The 23107-nt window shown below is 32.5% G+C and overlaps 1 long non-coding RNA gene across 1 annotated transcript; it reads left to right on the top strand.

Annotated features, from left to right (window-relative positions):
- The first annotated feature begins 2250 nt into the window (after window positions 1-2250).
- LOC116423687 lies at window positions 2251-22305 on the top strand. The gene is made up of 2 exons (XR_004234195.1): window positions 2251-2442; window positions 22086-22305. It is a non-coding gene; the product is annotated as an uncharacterized LOC116423687 (long non-coding RNA).
- The last annotated feature ends 802 nt before the right edge of the window (window positions 22306-23107 follow it).

The raw sequence follows: 23107 nt of genomic DNA on the forward strand, positions 1-23107 counted from the left end.
AATTTCACTCTTTACCTGCAGATATCATTCTCTCTTTCCCTTTCTACATCTCTGGAACAAAATAGCTCTCCCACCACTCTACCTTAAATATTGTCTTCTCACTCATTTAAAAAAAAATGTATTCTTAGCACTTAACACCATGCCTGGAATAAAATGAAAGTTTAATAAATATTTTTTCATCTATTCTGCTCTCTAAAATAAATATGCTCAAGTTTGCCCTTTCATTCTCCTGAGGAGAAAGGTAATCAGAGTTTGAGTGACTTGTCTAAAGTAATGTAGCTAGTATGTGTCTAGGGCTAGATTTGAACTCAGTTTTCCTGACCCTAGCTAGGCCCATGCCTCTATTCCCTAAGCCACCTAGTTGGCTCAAAAACCCTGCTAACCTTTCCAAATAAAAAAGGTAAAAAGAATTCTGTCATAATGTCTTCTGGGAACCATGCTGGTTCTTCCAGATCACTAAATGTATACTAGCCAAAATATTCATAGTGTGTTCTAGATATTTTTTAGGAATAGAAATGAAGAAATTGTTAAAAGACACAATTCTATTCTCTTCCTTTTTTTAAAAATATCAGTTCTACTTTTGTGAACTAAATTCTGCAAGTATTTATTAAGCACTCTTACTTTGCTCTGATTTTTCTTTCCCAACATGATTCATAATTGTTAAGATGTGTTATGTGTCAGATGTGTTAAAGTAAACAACAAACAAATAAATAAAAGCATTGATTACATGCCACTACTTGTTCTGAGTGCTGACTTACAAAGACAAAAGTGAAATTGTCCTGACCTGAAAGAGGGTATTATACTCTTGGAAAACATCATTCCTAGATAAATAATCTAAAGTATGCAAATAGGAAATACAATTAATTTCAGGGGAAGAAAATATTAAAAATTGGGGATATTGTACAAAGGCTTGTATGAGAAGTATTTGATGAATCCTAAAGGGATCTATAAGTTCCACAAAGTAAAAAAAGGATTGAGAGCATATGAAGGAAAACCTCAGAAAAGCACAAATAGAATAGAAGGAATGTCACTTCTGGGTAACAACATGTAGAACACTTTGGCTAAAACGTAGAGTACATGAGAATATAAAGTGAAAATAGGCTGGAAAGATTTCTTTTAATATTACAGGATGTAGTTCATCTGGGCCTGCTCTTTTGAGCTTATGTGCAACTAAGTAGGTGGTCTCTTATTGTCATTTTACATATCTTGCTTTTCCACTCTTATTATTAGTTATTTTGACTGCTTTTTCTTGTCTTAAATCAGTCTTTTTATCTGAGAAAAGAGGAGCAAAATACAGATTGCTGAAAGAGTTTTTTCTGGAAAGGTTTGCTTTCTCTTAAAACTTAAAATGAAAGTTTAACAAGAAGCAGCTTTGATTTCTACCTAAATATTTTAGGGAAGGAAGAGTGGGAAAGAAAAATTCAAGACACTGGTACACTGTCACATTCACAACCTCATTTCCAGACTTCCCTGCCCCCCACACTCCTTATACACACACCACAAGTAGGCAGAAAACCATGATAGCTTAAATATTTACTCCTAAATTATGTCATTTCAACTATGTAACTAACAAGTCAGAGCATACTTTAAAATGGTTACTTGAGTGTTGCAAAGCCTGTAATAATAAGATTACATATTTCAGCACCTAAATATGACACTTTCTAAAAGATTTTCACTAAGTCTTTGTGAAAGGATCACAACAGGCAGAACTAACATTTAAAATACCTCCCTGTTTTGAATTCCTGGCACTTGGAAGAAAGTTAAGCTACATTTTCAATTGGAAACTCTTTTGATGTTAGGTAAATATGAGGTTTGGTTTTTTTTTTTACTCCATTGTGGTTAAAACAATGCAAATTGTTTGTTTTGTCATTAACACTAATCCAGCTTTACTTTCTTTGAACTATTGGTAACAAGTAATTCAGCTTAAATCTTTTTTTCTGAACAGGTTTGTTCTTTGGTGTATGTGGACGTTTATGTTGTACCTATTCTTAAAAAATGCATTGTGTTCCTTTTTCCATTTTTAATTATCAGAAAAAAATAGTTGTTTTAAAGAAAAGGAAATGTATCACTTTTTGGATTGATCAAAGGATATTCACTTTGGCAAACTCTATGCTTTTGGAAAGGAAAATTAAAAAAAAAACAATAAGAGTAAAACTAAAATACATGTACAAATTTTGATGCAATGAATTTGGTTAAACAAACTGTGGTATATGAAGTTAATTGAATATTATTATTATTTACTAGGCAATAATGATTGTGAAATCCAGAGAAATATGGGAAGACTTATATGAACTGATGCAGAAGGAAATAAGCAGACTAGAAAACTATTTCTACAAAAACAGGAAAAGATCATTAAGAGGACCACTATGAATAAGAAAAAAAAAAACTAATAATGATCTCAGTGAACATATAAAGAGACAATTATCCTTCCTTTTGGCAAATGTGAGTGTAAGAGGAATCTTGCTTGCATATATTTTTGTTATGTTTCAATATTTGATATGATGTAGCGTATTTAGAAGCAACTGTGTTGGGAAAAAATATCAAGGAAACAAATGGCAAAATATCTCTATATTGTAAGAAACTTTCTTATTCAAAAAATCAAATCAAATCAAATCATGAATTTCTCAACTTAATCATTTAATAAATCACTTCCACAAATAATATAACTAATAAGATGCTTCATATCCTTAGATCTTTGTCACATTAGAATACCTCTTTTATTGAGATATGGAAGTAATCAATGAAGGGTATAAAAAATTACTAATTCTATAACTGCTCTCCAGAAGCAGTTAATCACTCAATATAAACTAGATGCAAAAAACAAAAAAACAAACAAACAAACAAAAAAAAAAACTTAAGCAGTTTGGAAAGAATAAAATGCTTATACAATCATTGGATGATAAGAGATGTCATTCCCCTGGAAGTCTATTGTTATTGGAATCAATTAAACCCTCTCAGACAAAATTAGGCTCAGATAAACTAGAAAACCAATTTGGAATCCAGTTTTTCAATAACAGACCAGCAGTTTTGTTACCTGGGAGGGAGTCTCCTTTCTTTCCTTCCCCACTGCCTTTCTGCAGACCTGAGAAAAACCTTGTGACATTCAAAAGGTCTTAAGATTTGGACTTCCCATAAGTGCTAATAGCAATGTGATTGATGGCATTATCTGTATGAGTTGTTGAGGATGAACTAGATATTGAGAAGTGAAGTTTCAAGAGAGGACACGTGAAAGGAAAATTCAAGAGAACTCCTTAAAAGGAAGAAAAAAACAAACCAAACCAGTCCAAACAAGATCAGAAACTACATGCGACTACTTTGCTCATGTAATTTGAGCCCATCTTTCTCTTAACTCTGTATGTACTCATTGGAAGAGCTTGTCAAAGCTTTAGGGGATATGTTGTACTTTGGTCCCCAATAAATCTTCTCAGTAAATATACCTTTGTAAAGCTTTATTATTGTTATTACTGAGTCTTTATCGGTCATGTCCAACTCTTTGTGAGCCCATTTGAAGTTTTCTTGACAAAAATACTGGAGTGGTTTTTCATTTCTTTCTCTAGCTCATTATAGATATGTCTGAGGCCAAATTTGAATTCAGACCAATTCATTCTATTCACTTCATCACCTAGTTTTTCTTGTAAAATCTAATTGATATCAATTTGTTGAATGATAATTGAGAAGTTATAAACTAATTAAAAGATTTTCACTCAATAGCACACTAATATATCCTTAAGGGTAAAGATACTAAAAAATAACTACTCACCATTAAGCCCTAAAATTCTAAAAGAAGGAATAGTAATCACCTCTGAAGGACCAACCTGTTTGTCTAATACAAGAAATTTAACCTAGAGCCAGTCCTGCAATGACATAATTATTACATTGTCTAAATATGCTTCCTCTTCATTTCATTATCATATTATCTATTTTTGAATGAAATTGAATATCATTTTAGACAGTTTTTTCTTAATCTGTCAATGAGAATACAATATATATAGAATACATACATATGTAATATGTATATATGTATCATATATATACATAAATATATATGCATATTTAATTTTTATTGAATATTTTCTCCAAAACAGTACTTTAAGGAAAATTTAGGTAGTATTTGGATCAATATAAAAATTTAATGCTATATTATACTTATGATACCATTAATTATCTAGTAATCTGGTGAACTATGAGGATTATCATCCTCAATATCATATTTGGTAGTTATGAGTGAAATTTATTAGATAAAATCTTTCATAAATAGGATGTCAAAGCCTTTATGTAAAAAGTACTTATTCCTAATGTTGGCCATTTGTTCTTTGCCAGTTCCAAGGTATTCTTCCAAAGATAGATTATATTTATTCACATAAGTATATGAAATATTGAAAAAACTTATTCAGTGCTGGGGATGAAAGATAGAGTGAACTTGTAGAGATATCCTTGTCCAAAAAAAAGTAGCAAAATGGCAGCTGTGATTTTATAGGCAATTGTCCCACTATAAAGAGTATAAACACTACTTTCCATTGTGACTTAAGGAATGTATTACAAGGATAGAAAGTAGATATACAAACTGAAGTTCCACTTTCCTGAGTATTTAGATAACGGCAAATCTATATGAGTTTGAATGCTCTATAAAGTTGAAAGGAACAAGGACAGCACTGTGGCAGGAAATAGATGGACATTCCACTTAGGAACCATTGGAGAGGGTTGACATTTTCCCTTGAGTGGACAAGGAAGCAAAGGGTTATCTTAGAAGCTATTTGAAGATAAAGTTGAGGTGTTTAACTTGAGTGTTGACAAGCAACTGATTGGCTTTAAAGAGACCCTAAGCAATGATTAAAAGGTATCTATTCTTAAATAGTCATCCTTTCTCTTTTAATATCTTTAAGTCCAGGCAGATTAACCACCAACTACTTGTTTGAAAGGATGTAATAAAATTTGTAACTGATGAGAACAATGGGTTTTGCATGGGTGTGTGTATGTAGATACAGACTCATATGTCTAAGGCTAAACTATGACAAAAAGTATGTTGTGTCTCAGGACAGGCTATGAAAATAATTAGATTTCAGATTACATTCCACTAGTGACCATGTTTTAGCCCAACTATTTATTCTTCCTAAGCACAGTCTGAAAGAGCACAAAGACAATCTGCCTCTTTCCTTGTAAAGAGTGCCATCTTTATGCTTATACTGTCCAAACCTGCTCAGGAAAAGACCCCTTTGAAGCTCCATTTAATTTATTTGGTGTCTCATAAAATTTTTTACAAATATGCTTATAAGACCAGAATAAATATAATATAGGGAGTTCTCATCTTCATGGATAACTCATTTAAGGTTTATTCTTTATCCTTTATTTTATTTTTAATTAAAGAAATAGGCACAATGTGTTTGTTGGCATTGTTTTGAATTTTGTTTTTAGAGTTTTCTAATAGTACCCATTATTATCATTAAACCTAGAATGTAGTTCTATTTTCTGCTGACATTCTATTTTGGTGTGTCATGATGATGACTTTGGATTCTTAAAGCCTATTCCAAAGGGCTGCAACCTCTAGAAATAATCTTATCAAACTGGAAGATAATTTCTTATTAGTCTATTAGTACTCTAACCATATTACTTCCCTACTCTTTAATCTTCAATAACTACCCTCTAGTGGGAGAAATAAAATCACTAGCATGCCGTTTAAAGTCCTCTACATTTGCTTTCTACCTCTGCTTATATTCTTATATCATATCATTTCCCTTCATATATTCTCCATTTTGGCCAAACTGGCTTATCATCTATTCCCCATAAAGAACAAACCATCTTTTTATCACTGCATCTTTGCAGTTTTCCCATTCCTGGATATATTTTTTCCTCATAGTCTCTTCTTTGAATCTTCAGATTCCTTCAAAACACCCCTCTAAAGCCTTTCTTGATCCTTCTAGAAATCTAAAAGATAAATGAGTTTCCATAATGAAGAAGTTTTTAAGGTATGATAGTTGTGTGGATAACCTTGTCATTTTTCTGATAACTGAAGTGTATTCTCCACTGGTTCCCTGAGCTGGCCTGACAATAGCCTGGGGTTCAACGATGTGGGGTCTTTGTGATAATGTATAAGTGAACTGCCTTGGAGAAATTGTTGAGCATTTGTGGATTTGTAATTGGTTCTGGTTACCTAGTCATGTGTTTGGGAGAAGCATTTAATGATTGACTATCTAGTCAGAAAAGTTATTTTTAAAGTTCTGAGTCAGTTTGGGCTTTTTGTTTCATTTGCTTTTTGGCTACATTTGCTAACTACTTAATTCATGCTGCCTGGTAAGAGACTATGCTATAAGAACAGAAAACAAATGTCCTGCTTTGAAGCCATATGAACTCCCAAGAAATGGTCTCTTTCCTTGTTTTCTATTCTTGGTTCAAAGAGTGGAGTTCCTGATCTTGAACAAGGAAATGAGCTGAGAGAATGAGGGAGTCTTAACCCAGATCAGGTCTAAGAGTCCTGAGGAACAAGAAGAAATCTCTGGGACCCTCACTGATCTGGAAGTCATAAATTTGGTGGAACTAATTCTATATAGCAATTGAGCTAAGTTTTGAGCCTACTCCAATGAAAGATTGATGGGATGTATAGTAAAGTATGGTCCGTAAGTATCTAGGAAATGTTTCTATATTTGGTCTTGCTATTTTTTGGTAGTAAGTTTCCATTTGTAAAAATTACCCAAAATTAAGGGATTGAGTGGAGTTAGGATGCTAGTCACAAATGCGAGTAACATAGCCAGGAAAGAAATGGGGCAGGGTTCAAACCAGTGATAATAGAGGAGAGACATCTTGATACCTCAAGGTGCCTCTCTAAGTCAGAAGGCCAGTAAAACAGGCCCAGAGTTGGGCTAGAATATACATATTACATATGATAAGCCATATTAGAATTAACTTTTTCCCTGAATTAATTTTAAATTTTTCATAGGCATTTTCTAATATCTACATATCTTTATGTCTTAAGTCAGGTATATAATGGCCCCCAAACAATTTTACTCTCTAGGTCTAGAAAGACAGATTCATTGAGACAAATTATTTAAAAACCACCAACGTTACAACTCCAGATACAACAATTACCACAGCCACAACCATGACCACCACCACATTCACCACTACTTTTTGCAGAATATAAACAAACAGCAAAAATACACAAATATAGCCCACCAAGTGCTTGTCTTTGCACTGAGGTCAATAACAATACTATATCCTTTGAGAATAAATAGTTCATCAAATTTTAAAATCTATCTCCCTTTTTTGTGGCCAGTTTATAAGATACTCCCTGAACTTGACTTTAGTGAATTTAGCCTATTCCAGAAAAGTAGAACACGACTGAAAAATGACTGAATAACAACAGTACCATGACTAAAAGCTATGCCTATTAAGTAATTAATAAAAGTTTTGTCAATCCTTCATGACCCAAGTTTTGAGCAATGTAAACAATGCATAAGACACTTGATATTTTATAATGTATATCATTTAGGGAAAAAGAGTTTTCTCATGCATGAGATACTTATCTTGACATTATTTGACTCATAAGAAAAATGATTAAATCTTTATATGCTTTCTCTCTTCATTCTGAAGATGATCACTTTCTTTGATTCCAACTTACAGACTAGTAATTTTAGAAAGAAAACTGACATGTTATTGATAGTTTTAGAGTTTCTAAAGTTATTCTTTTGCATTAATAATAAAATGGAATCTCTTGTTTAGGCAGTAGAGAGACATCCAACTGAAATAAGCACAGTAGAACTTTTATGATTTAACTGCTAGATAATTCCTTCTTGGCCTCATTTTTAGACCTACTTTTGAATTCTCACAAGCTCCCCAGATCAAGATTTGGAGGATAGAAAAGAATAAGGTCATTTACAGACAAAACCTACTTGTTGCTAGCCAGCTGCTTTCTCAATCTGTGAAGAGAAGCATGGAGTTTTGGGAATAGATGTCATATTCCATTCATTGAATAACAACAGTGTTTTCTTAAGAGACCCAGAAAATCCAAATTATGCTGGGCCCTAATTCTTTTCTTCAATATTTTCCACAATTTGATTTGTAAAAAATAACAAGTTTTATATCGATATAGTGAATCTACTTAAAGGTACTTATAGCACCTTACAAATCTGAGGTTTTCCATTGGGATAAAACTTAATTAACTTTAACTGGTAGGTATAAAATACTCAAGAGAAAATATTTATTGTCTACAATTTCCATTTTAAACTTAAATAAATTAATCAAATATTCCCCAAATAGTGAGCTTCTAGTAAATGTTTAACAACTTCCCTTCTTTGGGAAGAAATAAATATACCAAAGACATTTTTAAATTTAACATCAGCAACATTTTCTATAACTCTCTTAAGTTTATACAATAAAGCAGAAATCCTGATTTGTAAATTTGCTAATTTCTAGGATATAAATTCATCACACTGAAGATTTAACAATAAATTCTCCCAAGCCAGTTTGAGCTGGCATTAGCATAGTTCTACTCTGAAACTAACTTTAGGGAAAGAATATTTCCAGAAGAAGTGATTAATTTGTTAAGATGAATTTAAATTGCAAAAAGGAATTCAGTTTGTATGCTTCAGATCTATTGCTTATAGGGACAAGTACTAGAAGAGAATCTAGGTAACATCCTAGTACAAAAAGCACAAGCCATATGCCTTGGGTTGAATTTTTTTCTTTGGTATTTAGTATCTGGGTGACATCAGGCAAGTCATTTCATTTCTATGAGCTATCATTTCCTTACTTGTAAAATGAGTATGTTAGACTACATGGTCTCTGAGGACACTTCCAATTCAAAATCCTGTGACTCCAGTCCTTTTCCCTCAAATGTCTTAGAATAAAGTGCTACAAATAATTGTCTCTTTGGTGAAAAATGAGAACCCTTACTTTAACATCTGGAAAATGTGAAAAGTAGGATGAAGGACATATGAAGAATAGAAGAATAAGTATGTGTGGGATGAGGAGGAAAATAGCAATGGGTAAAATTCTACTCTGCTAGGCAGATATATAGAGCAGGAGTAAAAGTGCTGTAGTTAGAGTCTTAGAGACTAGATTTTCAATTCTGACTTTGATGCTAACTTTTTGACTCTTGGCAAGTCACTTAACTTCTCCCAGACTCAGTTTCCTTACCTGGAATTTGGGGATAGTTACAATATCTAATTCACAAGTTGTTATTAGACCCAAATGAGATAATATAGGTAAAGTGTTTTGTAATACTTAAAATGCAATATGCAGTTATATCTTCCACATCACAAGGATTAGGAACATGGTGTCTCCATGATCTAGAAAATCTGTGTAAAATTTTTGACTCTCAGTACAATAGAAGTCTGAATTAGTATAGTCTTAAAGATAAAATGTTTTTTTTTCACAATACTATACATACATTTTATGAATTTCCGAATTTCTAAACTTTTTCTGTCATTTGCTGGCCTTTGTGTGTGGCTCCCTTAAAAATATACCAAAATATAGGGCAGCTAGGTAGCCCTGAAGTCAGGGAGGACCTTAGTTCAAATCTGGACTCAGACACTTACATTTCCTGGCTGTGTGACCCTAAACAAATTACTTAACCCTAAATGCTTTAGCCAATATATATATATATATATATATATATATATATATATACACACACACACACACACACACACACACACACACACACCAAAATTTCCTTTTAACTTCTTATGCTGATTTGGGATACATGGTGTGATGCCAGAGGGATAACTGTAAATATTAGTATAATATTTCTTCTTTTTATTCATCACAATAAAGAACTTCATTACTTTATTCTGACTGTTTCTCTTATAACATGACTTCAACATGGTAATTACCTTGGATCTTTAGCATGGGCATTTTCCAAGTATTCTTGTGTCCTTGAATGAATCCTTATAGTACACAGGTTGTCTGCTGCAACATTTTCCACATATAGGACTACTAGGACAGATTTGGTGGTGCACACACATATTCCTTGCTACTGGAGGCTGTTAGATGGCTTGAGTTCAGGAATTATGAGCATAGGAAGGCAAAAGACAAGCTAATATCCATTTTAATTCTGGCACAAATACAGTGACCCTTCCCCCCCGCCCCCCCCCAAAAAAAAAAATTGAACTATCATCCTGTCCAAAAAGGAATAAACTGATCTAAGTTAGAAAAGGAACATGTCAAATTCTGGAGTGGGGTGAGACTATCAGTGATCAATATTGGAGCATATTTATAAGTGGTGATTATCATCTTGGTCTGAATGAGATTAAAGATCTGTTCTTCAATAAACAAATAAGTTAATGAATAAATGATTGAAGAACAAATGAATGACCAAATAAACAAATAAGAAAATGAAAAAGTAAGAGAATGAATGAACAGAGAAACAAACAAATAATTAAATAAATATCAACAGATCATTTAGGACCATCTTTTCAGTATTTCTAGAGCAATAAACCATATAACAGGGTATTTCTAATATTGACTATTTAGGAAAACATGCAAGCTCAAATATTCAGAATTAGCATTCACATGGATTGATTTTTGCTTTCTTGCCATTTGCTCTGATTCTCCAAATTTGGTTTAAATTGCTAAGAAGAATTTTTAAAATCACCTCTTTGAAGAGCTTATCTTATGCTTCTCAAATCAGTGTTCTTGAAATCTACTTTTTAATACAATATGAGCCTTTTCTGATATGGTGTTTGTAATCTTGAGAGCTTGTTTGTATATATGCTGTGATAAAAACTCAAGGACAAGAAGCAGAGTACCACTGTGAGCTGTGTGACTTAAAACAAGTTTCTTCTCTCTGGGTCTTGAGTCTTCCCCTCTCCCAAGAAAAAATCCTTCTATTTGAATTTATCCGTGACTCTATAAGAGAAACATTTAAAAACAAGCAAGCAAACAAACAAAACCACCTTCATCCTTTGATTTGACTGTAGGTGTTGCCAGAGGAAAATAATGTTTTTCAAGAAGGTAGTAGAAAGAACTGATAAACAGAAAAATTTGGTTTTACAAATATTTATAAATCTGTGTCAAATGGTGGCCTTCTTTAATGCAAAGTAAGAAAGAAAGGAAGGGGAAAAATTAATTTAAAATTTAAAAAAAGAAAGAGAGAAGGTAGTAGATCAGATTTACTCATCCCTGAATATTATAGATGAGGTTCTGTATTGACTGTGGATTCAGTGGGTCAGTCTAAGCTGTGATTAGAAGAAAAGTGGAGGAAGAATAAAGAGAATAAGAGAATAAAAAATAAGAGGCAGAGATAGAGAACAAAGTGTATAAGAGAAAATAAGTTGTGCTAATTGTTAGAAATGCTTTCCTGTCTTATCAAGCTTTTTAAAAAATCTACTACTACCCACTACATTCACAGCCACCCATCACATAGTAGGTGCTATATTAATACTCTTTTTCTTTTCATTTTTCTTCGTGTTGTTTGGGACAAAAAGACTTACCCAAATTGACTACTACAGAGATCATGCATAGAAAGCAGAATTATTTATTAGAATCTCGAGAAGCAGACCCCATCCTGGTCTGTGAACCAAATTCACAGCAAGAGAGAGTGACTCCCTTGAAAATGTTCACAGCTTTTATACATTTCAGACAAAAAACCTCCAAAATCCTACCCTCTATATGTTGTGATTGGTCACATAAACCTTTATTACCCTACTTGGTCAGTAGAATGTAATAGACAAGGTGATATACAGCTCCTTTGGCCACATATATGTTTTTAATTCCTTTTTTGGACAATAGAATGTAGTCCAGGCTTTATCTAAAATCACGTGACTCCGGAGAAGCTAAAACTGAGGTTATAGACTTGATCTACTTTAGCTAACAGTCTCTGATCAATATGTTCTTAATCTGTAAGTTCTTTATCTTTCCCCACAATGTTGTTTTTTTTTTTTTTTTAATTATAATAACTTTTTATTGACAGAACCCATGCCAGGGCAATTTTTTACAACATTATCCCTTGCACTCACTTCTGTTTCGATTTTTCCCTTTTCTCCCTCTACCCCCTCCCCTAGATGGTAAGCAGTCCTATATATATTAAATATGTTGCAGTATATTCTAGATACAATATATGTGTGCAGAACCAAACAGTTCTCTTGTTGCACAGGGAGAATTGGATTCAGAAGGTAAAAATAACCCAGGAAGAAAAACCCAAAAATGCAAACAGTTTACATTCATTTCCCAGTGTTCTTTCTTTGGGTGTAGCTGCTTCTATCCATCATTGATCAATTGAAACTGAGTTAGGTCTCTTTGTCAAAGAAATCCACTTCCATCAGAATACATCTTTATACAGTATTGTTGTTGAAGTATATAATGATCTCCTGGTTCTGCTCATTTCACTTAGCATCACTTCATGTAAGTCTCTCCAAGTCTCTCTGTATTCATCCTGCTGGTCATTTCTTACAGAACAATAATATCCCATAACATTCATATACCACAATTTACCCAACCATTCTCCAATTGATAGGCATCCATTCATTTTCCAGTTTCTAGCCACTACAAAAAGGGCTGCCACAAACATTTTGGCACATACAGGTCCCTTTCCCTTCTTTAGTATCTCTTTGGAGTATAAGCTCAGTAGTAGCACTGCTGGGTCAAAGGGTATGCACACTTTGATAACTTTTTAGGCATCAATGTGATTGTTTTTTACTGAGATCAAGGTCATTACACACAGAGAGAACTAAGCTGTCTTTATCCATATAGCCTTTGTCAATTTCTTTCTCTCTCAAAACAAGTAGCCCCTATTCTTTCTCAAGACTAAAATGACCTTGAAATCCTTTTAATTAATTGCTAAGAGATTAACTTTTGATTTCTTCTCCCAATTCCTCTGACATGACTGCATCAATCATTTCCTTTCATTAAAACATCTTCAAACCTTGCTCTTCACAATTTCCTTCTCATTTGTCTAATAGTATGCTCAGATCTCTCCAGTATCAAAAAAACAAAAAAAAATTTCAAAACTTTGAGTGTCTTAACTTATCATACAATATTACCTTCCTTTTGTTCCCATATTTTTTGAAGAAGTAGTATTCAATCTGTGTACTGGATTCAAAATCCACATATGTGTACTATTATCTAGATTGTACATCTTTTGGTTTTATCCACCATAACAGCATAAAATAGGGGCCTAGAGAAAAGAAGTTTAAATACCAAATCAGGATTATACCTGTGTTCAAATTCTATGTAATTATACTTAAATAACTAACCACTCTGGACTTCAGTTTCTTTATCTATGAAGTAGAAGTAATAATGCCTTTGAAAGATGGGTTAAAAAAAGAGTTGAGTCAGGAGTCAATAAACAAGTATTTGTCAGTTTTCCACTTTATATCAAACTATATACTAAGCACTTTATAAATATTATGTTATTTAATTTTTGAAACAATCGAGATATAGGTACTATTATTATTTCTATTTTGCAGTTGTGTAAACTGAGGCAAGCAAATATTAAGTGCCTATTCAAGGATCACATAGCTAGAAAGTTTTTGAAGCTAGTTTAGAACTCTGGTTTTGAATTTAGTCACTGCTCTATCCACAATGACACATACATGTCTCTAGGAAGGCTCCCTCTCAGAGGTATGCAGGCTCAAGTTCTCAGTCTTTCAAACTGTCAGACTTACTCTGTGCAAGTCCCTTAATTTCGCAGTGGCCCCAAACAAATCTCTCAATTTCAGAAAAAGTGTCAATCCACATTGGAAGATAAATTTTACCTCTAGCTCCTCCCTAACCTTAAGAAATCACAGATCTGATTTAAAAAAAAAAAAAGTAGAGAAACAAACAATACAGATAGGATTGACTTTTAAGTTGTTCTGAGTTTTATGTGGGTGTAAATTATTATTATTGTCAAATACCTGTTGATACCCAGTCATATTATAAATGTGGTATTTCTGTCAGTCATATTTTCTCAGTCATTCTCTCTTTTCACTTCCTGACAACCAATCCTCTCTCAAAAAAAAAAAAAAAAAAAAAAAAAAAAAAAAAAAAAAAAAAAAAAAGGAAAAGAAAAGAAAAGAAAAGAAAAAGAAAGAAAAGAAAAAAGAAAAAGAAACAATGTTGTCTGATGTGAACTTTTTTCAAATAACTTATCACATAAATGACCACCTTTAAATGTTCACAAACTAGCGCATTAATAAAAAGTTTTAGCCCTTTCTCCTTTCTTCCATATACATTCTCCATGGAGAGACTCATCTCCCTTGATGAATTTCATCTCTAAATGGAAATTTGCCAAAAATAGGTACACACTTGTCTACACTGCTTGAGAGCAATAACATGAACTATCTGTTGAACATATCCATTGTAAACTATGTTTCTCAAGTATTTAGCAAAATAAGGACTAGAATGTAATACCATTCTTCAGTTACTTCAGTTTGAAGTGTGTGTGTCTGTGTGTGTATGTGTGTGTGTGTGAGTATAAATCCACGAGGCAAAGAAAATAGATATAGAATGAAATTTTTTTTTCAAAGTAAAATTATAATAAAACATTTGTATTAATTGACAGGTAGGGTCATTTTTATATTAGAACTCTATGTATCCAAAACAAACAAACAAACAAAACAACAAACCATCCTTATCTTTCCTTAACTATTTGCTCTTTGATCTAACTTTGGTATGTCTGTAAATAATGCCATAATTAATCAAATTTTGCATATTCTAAACCACTATTTCCTATTTACCAAATGAACCAGTGGTAGTCCTCAGAATATTTTGTTCTAATGGTTTGGAAAATTTGTACAATTCAAAATATTTTCTTAACAATGATAAAATAGCCAAGAGGCTTAATTTTCTGGAGGATTAAGGGTGAGTGAATTAGATATAGACAAGAAATAGTTAAAAGCTATTGGTTGGGATCAATGAAAGTTAACAGTTTGGCAAAGTTTCCAAAGAAATTTTGCCCTAAAGTAAACTACTCCCCATATCTCCTATTTCTCCATTCTTTTATATCCCAAGTTCTTACTCCTAGAGTTCCAAGAACTACTAAACTGAAGCTTTATAGAGCTTGACAAACTGAAGTATAGCCTTTATAATTCTGATTAGTCTGCTGCTTTTGAATCTAGCCTCAGACATTTAATAGCAATTTGCCCAAGTCACTTAACCTTTTCTTTTTTGCCTCAGTTTCCTTAACTGCAAAATGGAATAACAATAGCACCCAGTTCCCAGGTTTTTGTTATAGATTTTGTTTGAGATAATATTTGTTAAGAGTTTATTATCATGCCTGCCATGTAGTAGATACTCAAGAGATGATTGTTTCCTTTCTCCCTTATAGTTTAAGTTTTGATCCTTTGATCTGAACTTTTTTCTTTTCTTTTTCTTCATTTCATAGATTGAATAGTTTCCAGGTGTCCTACCGTATAATATTTCATGTTCTCATTCCCTGTTTTCTCTTCCTATTGCTACTCCTCTAATTCAGGTCCCTCATTATCATCTATCAATTGCTAGAGTTTCCATATTAATCTCATTAATTCCAGTCTTTCCTTCTTCCAATTCATTCTTCTCATATTCTTTTTGTACATATTTGTCACATCATTCCTTTGTTCAAAATCTCAAAATGTTCCTTGTTATTTTCTAAATAAAATATAAACTGTCACTTGTCTTCTACAGTATTCTACAAACCTTATGTTTCCAGGCATATCTCATACTTCTCCAGTATGAAACTCCATATTCTAGTAAAGTTATATACTTCGTTGTCTCCAGTGCATTATTTTTTTACAATTTTCTACTTCTTCACTTTTGCTCACACCTTTCTTTTTATCTTGAAATTATTCCTCCTAAACTGTCCTTAATAAAATCCTTTCCCTTCTTCAAGAAACTCTTCACATGCCACTCAATTGCATCCATAAAATCTCATTTGCTATCCTTATCCCAAATCAAAGATCTTAGATTTAAAGCCAGAAAGGACCTCAGAGGCCCATATAAATGAGAAAACTGAAATCTGGAGAGGTTGAGCAATTAGGTAATGATCAAATAAGTTGTAAGTAGTAGGCTGACCAAATGGTTGTGAAATCATGCATATCCTTTGACCTAACAATATCACTACTATTCATGAATCCCCAAAGATTTTTTTTTAAAGGAAAAGGACATATATGTACAAAAATATTTATAGCAACTCTTTTTTCAGGTCAAAGAACTGGAAATTGAGGGGAGACCCATCAAGTAGGGAATGACTGAATAAATTGTAGTATGTGATTATGAAGGAATGTTATTGTTCTATGGGAAATAATGAACAGGGTGCTCTCTGAAAAAAACTGGAAAGTCCTCTATGAACTCAAGCAAAGTGAAATGTTCTGTGTATAAAGTAATAGCAATATTGTAGGATGATCAGCTATATGAATGACTTTGCTATTCTCAGTAATGCAATGATCCAAACTACTCTGAAAAACTTAGGAAAAATGCTATCAATATCCAGAGGAAAAACTGATTGTGTCTGAATACAGCCTGAAGCATACTTTTAAAAAAACTTTTTTGGAGGATTTTTTTGGGGGGAGGCAAGGTAGTGATCTATTTTTCCTTTCACCATATGACTTTTATGGAAATGTTTTTCATAACTTCACATGTACTTTCTGAATGGAGGAGGAAGGGAGAAAGGGAAAGAATCTGGAACTTAAAGTTTTAAAAACAAATGTAAAAATTTTATTTTACATCTAATGGGAAAAATAAAATATTAAAACAAGAATTGCCATCAAAAAAAATTAAAAGTAAAAAATTAAGTAGGGTTATAAGTGTCAGGCAGAGCCTGGATTTCAATCTAGAACTTCTGTCTTCAAATGCAGAACTCTTTCTTTCCTTTATCCCACACTGCATTTTTCATTAACAATCATTTTTTTCTTTCTTAGGTATCACAAAAGACTTTAAAAATATCTTAGGTAGTTGCCATATTCTATTTTGCACAGTAGTTATATGCAAATGTTATCTGCCCTTTCTAAATGAGGGAACATGTCTTTTTATATTTCTCTAAGCACAGTACTCTGTATAAAATAGCTGTTTGTTGAATCGAATTTGGGGAATGCAGGCCTAGAAACTTTTTTCAGGGTAGATTTATTAAGGACAACTATTGGCACAGAGGGAAGTGGGAGACATTATGTTTTTATTACTACTACCAAAGCTCTGGGCTCTGATAAACAGTCACATATCATTCCATGTTTCAAATAGTGACATAATGCTTAGAAAGATCAATTGGAAAAACGTGGCAGGAGGTGGTTGGAAATAAATCCGAGAATATCTCTTTGAGTTCCAAAAGTAACAAATGATGAAAAGAATATGGAGACATAGCAAGACAGCAGTTAATTTGAAAGAAAAAAGGGGGGGAAAAAAGATTTGCAGGGCTTAGTTGACTACAAGCTCAATAGGAGTCAATAGTGTGGCACTGAACCCAAAAAAATCGAATAGATGTTAGGCTTCATTAAAAAAAAAAAAAAGAACAATAACTAAAATGAGACTAATGATTAATTCTGAATTCTTTCCTGTTCAGGAAGTACCTAGTATATTGTGTTAAGGTTTTTATGCTACATTTTAAGAGGGATGTTAACTTGTTTAATTGTGCCCAAAAGTGGTTTACCAGAATGGTCAAAGTCCTTTTACATAATGAAATCTAAAATAACAGGTAAAGTAATGGGAAATATTTCACTTATATAGAAGGAAACTAAGGGGATTAGCAGGGTGGTGGGGCAATCATTGTTTTCAAATATGTAAAAGACCACCATTTGGAAGTGATTAGATTTATTCTGTATGTCTTTGAGGGAAAAAAAAAAAACAGGTTAAATGAGTCTTGTTATAAAGAGACTTTTTGTGTGTGTGTGTGTAAAATATAAGGAACAACAAAAATTAAATGAACTTTCTCAAGAAGTAGTGCATTCCCATCAAAGTAGTTGTTCAAGGTAAGACAAAATATTCATTGGTTGAGTATGTTTTACAGGGGATTGATGAATCAGATTTGGAAAGGAAACAATGCTATGCCAGATACACTATATCATTCAAATTGAACTTTCTCTCTGTCTCTTTGTGTATCTGTCTTTGTCTCTTTGTCTCTGATAAACTCTTATCAACAGTCACATATCATTCCATTTTCATATCTGTCTCTGTCTCTCTCTATGTCTGTCTCTGTCTCTCTTCCCATCTTTCTTTCTCCCTACATGTAAATGTATGTATAATGTGTGTGTGTTTATTAAGGAGGTTTTTATAACTGTAAGAGACATTAGAAATAAATTAATCCAAGTTTTTTCATTCAATAAATGAGGAAATTTAGGCCTAGGGAAGTTAAAAGATTTGCTCAAGATCCCATGGCTAGTAAGTAATAGATCTAGGATTCAAGAACAGGTCTCTCCATTTTGCAATAATACTTCTTCACTAAGCCTCATTGCCTCTTCTATGGATGTAGAGAAGAATGAAAAGACTGAAAAATACCAATAGCAGTCATAATTTATTTTATATAATGGCAGAGATTGATGCATCCTAAAATTAAACTTTAAATACTTCCCTTGCCCCCATTTCACTTTCAATAAAACTTATCACTGGCTCATAAATTCTAGATTCTTTGAAAAAGCAAAAGCAAGCACTCCCACCTGGCAATTCTCCCTCTCTTTCCCCACTCCATTCTCTCTATTTTAGTCCTTATAAAGCACTCACCACACCAGGTATCATTCAGTTGGAGTTCATATTAATAAGTACTCTTCATGCATAGCCTTCTTCTCAGGTAAGTGCAGTTAGATTTTTGAAAAAAACAACAACACAATCTGTATCTGATTAGATACTGCTGTAATCATTTTAAACTGTCCTGGGGAAAAAAAGGAATAGTGTATTATCTCTACATGAATATAAATAAAGTTTATTTTAATTAGGGATTATTTTTGTCCTTATGAAGGAACTTGATTGAAAGTGCTAGAATCATAGTTTCATGTTTTGATTGGTTGTTCCCTCCTCCTCCCCAAATTATGCTACAAAATGTGTGGTTGCAAGTAATATTGTCTGCTTAGGCTCAAGTGTATTGGTGTCCTTTGGTTCTTGATAGATGTGGAGGATCATTGGGAACTTTAAACATAAGCAGGTTTAATTCTTAAGAGCACTATACATTGTTAATCATCTGAGCCATTGCCTCATTCCATCTACTTATGAAAAAACCTTAGGAAATCATTATTATTTTCAGTTTTAAAGCCTAAGCTATTCCAAATAAAATGTGATTCTTATATTAAAGGCCTGTTTGCACTTTGCTTCATTTTTCTTTACTGATGTCTACTGATTCTTCCGACTTGTAGAGTACCAAGCCCATGATTACCTATTGGTTCTTCCTGACTTTTAGAATACCAAGCCCACTTCTTCACATAGCACATTTTGTAGCAATATGAGTGAGTTCAAATGTCTTCTGAGTAGCTGAAAAGCTATTCTCAACTCATTAATGAAGTAACCCCAATTCAAGTTGACATCAGGGACTTTTTTTGTGGAGGATGTTATATGATATTTTTGATGTAGGCATTACTATTGCAGATCAGATCATCACCATGGATTTTTAAAATTTATAGCCTTAGAGAGCTAACAGGAGTGGAGACTATTTAAGGGACTTGGTCATGTCCATCCTACCATCATCAGTGACTTTTTCAAGAAAGCATTATAGCAACAATACCAACAATAATAGCTAGCATTCATATAATATTTTAAATTTGAAAGCATTTTATAAATATCTCAATTTTTCCTTACAATCATCCTAGGAAATAGGTGTTATTATTATTATTATTATTATTATTATTATTATTATCATCATTTTAAGAATGAAGAAACTGGGGCAGGATCACACAGTTAAATATTTGAGGCTATAGTTGAAATCAGGTCTTCCTGGTTCTAATTCCAATGCACTTAGCACTATGCCATCTATCTGTCTAGAGCAGTGATGTCAAACTGAAAGAGAAATGGAATCAATTGAACTGTATATAAAAATCTCCTCTGGTACATGTTGACTTAGAAAAGCACATTAACATTATCTATATTTTATTGTATTTTTACTTTTGTTAAATTTTTTCTGATTACGTATTAATCTAGCATGAACTGCACGTAAGAGGGTTTCAAGCTGCAGGTGGTTGTAGGCAATATAATTTGATACTCTGGTATAGAGTTACTGTTCCATTGGACAACATTATGCATTGCTTTCATCCCTAATTGCATCAAAAATTAAATCTCCAATGGTGTGGTGAAATGAAAAGAACATTAGTTTCATGGTTAAAAGAACTGTGTTTGAACCCTGATTCTTTTATTCAATAGCTCTGTGACCTTGAGTAAATCATTCAGCTACCATATGTGTCAGTTTCTTTCCTGTAAAATGGGAATAAAACTTATACTCACAGGTCTATTATTGTTTGCTCTATATTCTATATTTATATATATAATAAATGCCTTTAAATGTGAGTTCCTGCAAATTATTATTCAGCACAACACAGTAATTAATCTTCATAAGATTGGCTTGAATCATTAAGCAAGGGTTACATTACGTTTATCAAACTGTGTTTAAGAAACCTGGAAAGTGACTAATATTTTAGGGAATTTTAAATATTTTAAGAGAGTTCAAATCAAGCCTAAATTAATTCAGTTATTTTGAAAACTCCTACATAGAATGACATATCCTGAGAAGTTCTGGGTAATCAAGATTTGTGATTGGTATTGCCTTATAATATCTATTGTATATGTGAAACAAATATGCAAATTATAAAATCTCATCAGGGATTTTTAACATATATATAATGCTCATGAAAAATATATTTTGCCTTTTTATGGGCAGACTCATGATTTATTTTAATATGGAAAAAAAATGTTTCCCAATGTGGAAATTCATTCCACAGTTCTAAAGATGTTTGTAACTCATCATCATAGAGATGTCTAGGTAGCAGGAGGTTAAATGATTTGGTAGGGGTAATACTGCTAGTAGATGGCAGAGGCAGAACTTCAGTCCAAGTTTTTCTAACATTAGGGTCAGAAATGATTGACACTATGTTATTAATATTGTTTCTCAAATGTTTGCTTCTACTTCTCTTTTTGAAGCATGTGAATTTCAGATAGTGATGCTTTAACACACTGTAATTGGTTTTGGATTGATTTATTATGCTAGAAACTATTTGTCCCCTTAATTTCTATAAGATACAGAGAAGAAGAATGGAACTGTTATCTCTTCTAATGACATGTAGCTATATACAGACATCTCTGGAACTGGGATTTCATCAAGTTGAGGGACTTACAATATAGTAACATTTTCCATTGATACAGATTGGCAACTAGTGGACTCAAACTCAGAGTCTAAATTGCTTAAATCACTGAAAAGTTAAGTTATGCTCATGGTTACATTACCATTTTGTCTCAGAAGAAAGGCACAAATCTGGCTCTTCCCAACTCTTTCTTACCCTAGTCCACTATCCATTATGAAGCACTAACTTTAAAAAAAACCAAAAAACACTCCTTAGGTTTATAATACTTTTTAACATAGATGAATAACACCAAAAATAAGATATAAAAGATTCTGTCTTAAAATGAAAATATAAATATTTTGTTTCTCTTAAATCAGACATTCTGTTACGTATCTTACACAATTTTTAGAGTCAATAGTTTGTTATAAAATATTTCTGACATACTTTAATAGCATCTGAGCCTTTAATATTATCACAACATCAAGTCCTCTAACTGTTTACATATGGTTAGAGCCAACTTCATTTTTGTCTATTTTTGGAGAGCATTTTTGTACAGTTGCATAGGTTTAGATTGGAAGTTTTAAACATGTTCACTCACCTGCTTATACTGTCATTAATATACTTCCACATTTTAGGAACATTGATCATAAAATCATAAACTAGTGTGAGAAGGGGTCCCTGAAGTCTTGTCCAAGCTCTTCATTTTATAGACAAAAAAAGTTAAGCTGGAGGAATTTAACATATTTGACCAAAATCACATATGTAGTCATATTTTGAGCACTTTTTAAAATTTATGTTAGCCATTAATGATTCATAGTGTTCTTTGAAGAATATGGCTTATTTTCTGAATAATTCAATAAATAACACATCAATGCCTGTTTGCAGGTTTGGACTTGTTCTTTTTTGTTTTTCAATAACTGAATCTTTCTTTACAAATTTCCATAATTATAGGTGTCACCCATCCATCAACAACTTTCCTTTGATCTGGCCTTTCCTCATGAAGATTAGTGATTTAATGGTGTCACTTCTGAGAATTTCCATTATACAACATTGTGTACATGGCAATGAAGACTACATTCTTTGTGCTTTTCAATCCTCATTATATCCTTCCTATATGTAATATTATGTCATATCTAAATAAACTTGCTGAAGTTTGTATTCTTAATATTAAGTATTGAATACAAAAGAGAGTCTTTTCTAAAAAGTAAGCCCAGAACCTGATGGTTCCTCTTTCAATATTCATGAAATATTTAGCTAAGCATGAGAAAGGGTATAATTTTTTCTTAATATGTGTTTGTTTGTTTTGTTAAATGTTTCTTAATTACAAATAATTTTAAACAACCATTTAAAAAATTTAGGTTCTAAATTCTTTCCCTATCCCTCACTTCTCTTTCCTCCTTGAGAAGGCAAGCAATTTGAAATTGACTATACATGTGAACATGCAAAATATATTTCCATATTAGACATTCTATAGAAGAAAACACATACTACACACACATGTTCACCACACCAAATAAAACCCAAGAAAAATTTTTTTTTTAAAAAGTAGGCTTCAATCTGCATTTGGAGTTAGTTTTTTTTCCCTTGGAGGTAGATAGTATTTTTTATCATGAGTTCCTTGGGATTGTCTTAGATCATTGTCCTGATCAAAGTAGTTGAGTCTTTCACAATTGATCATTCTTAGGATATTTCTGTTAATGTGTACAATGTTTTCCTGGTTCTGCTTTCTTTACTTTGCATGAAGTCATGTAAGTCTTCCTTCCCATGCTTTTCTAAAATATTTTACTTGTCATTTCTTAAAGCACAATATTATTCTGTCACAATCATATACCACAATTTATTCAGCCATTCTGCAATTAATGGACATTTCCTCAATTTTCAATTCTTGGACACTACCAAAAAAACTGTTATAAATGTTTTTATATAGATCAATCCTTTCCCCTTCCCCTTCTCCCTTTTTTTATCTCTTTGGT

The sequence above is a fragment of the Sarcophilus harrisii genome, chromosome 4 (genome assembly GCF_902635505.1).
Source record: "Sarcophilus harrisii chromosome 4, mSarHar1.11, whole genome shotgun sequence".
Lineage (NCBI taxonomy): Eukaryota > Metazoa > Chordata > Mammalia > Dasyuromorphia > Dasyuridae > Sarcophilus > Sarcophilus harrisii.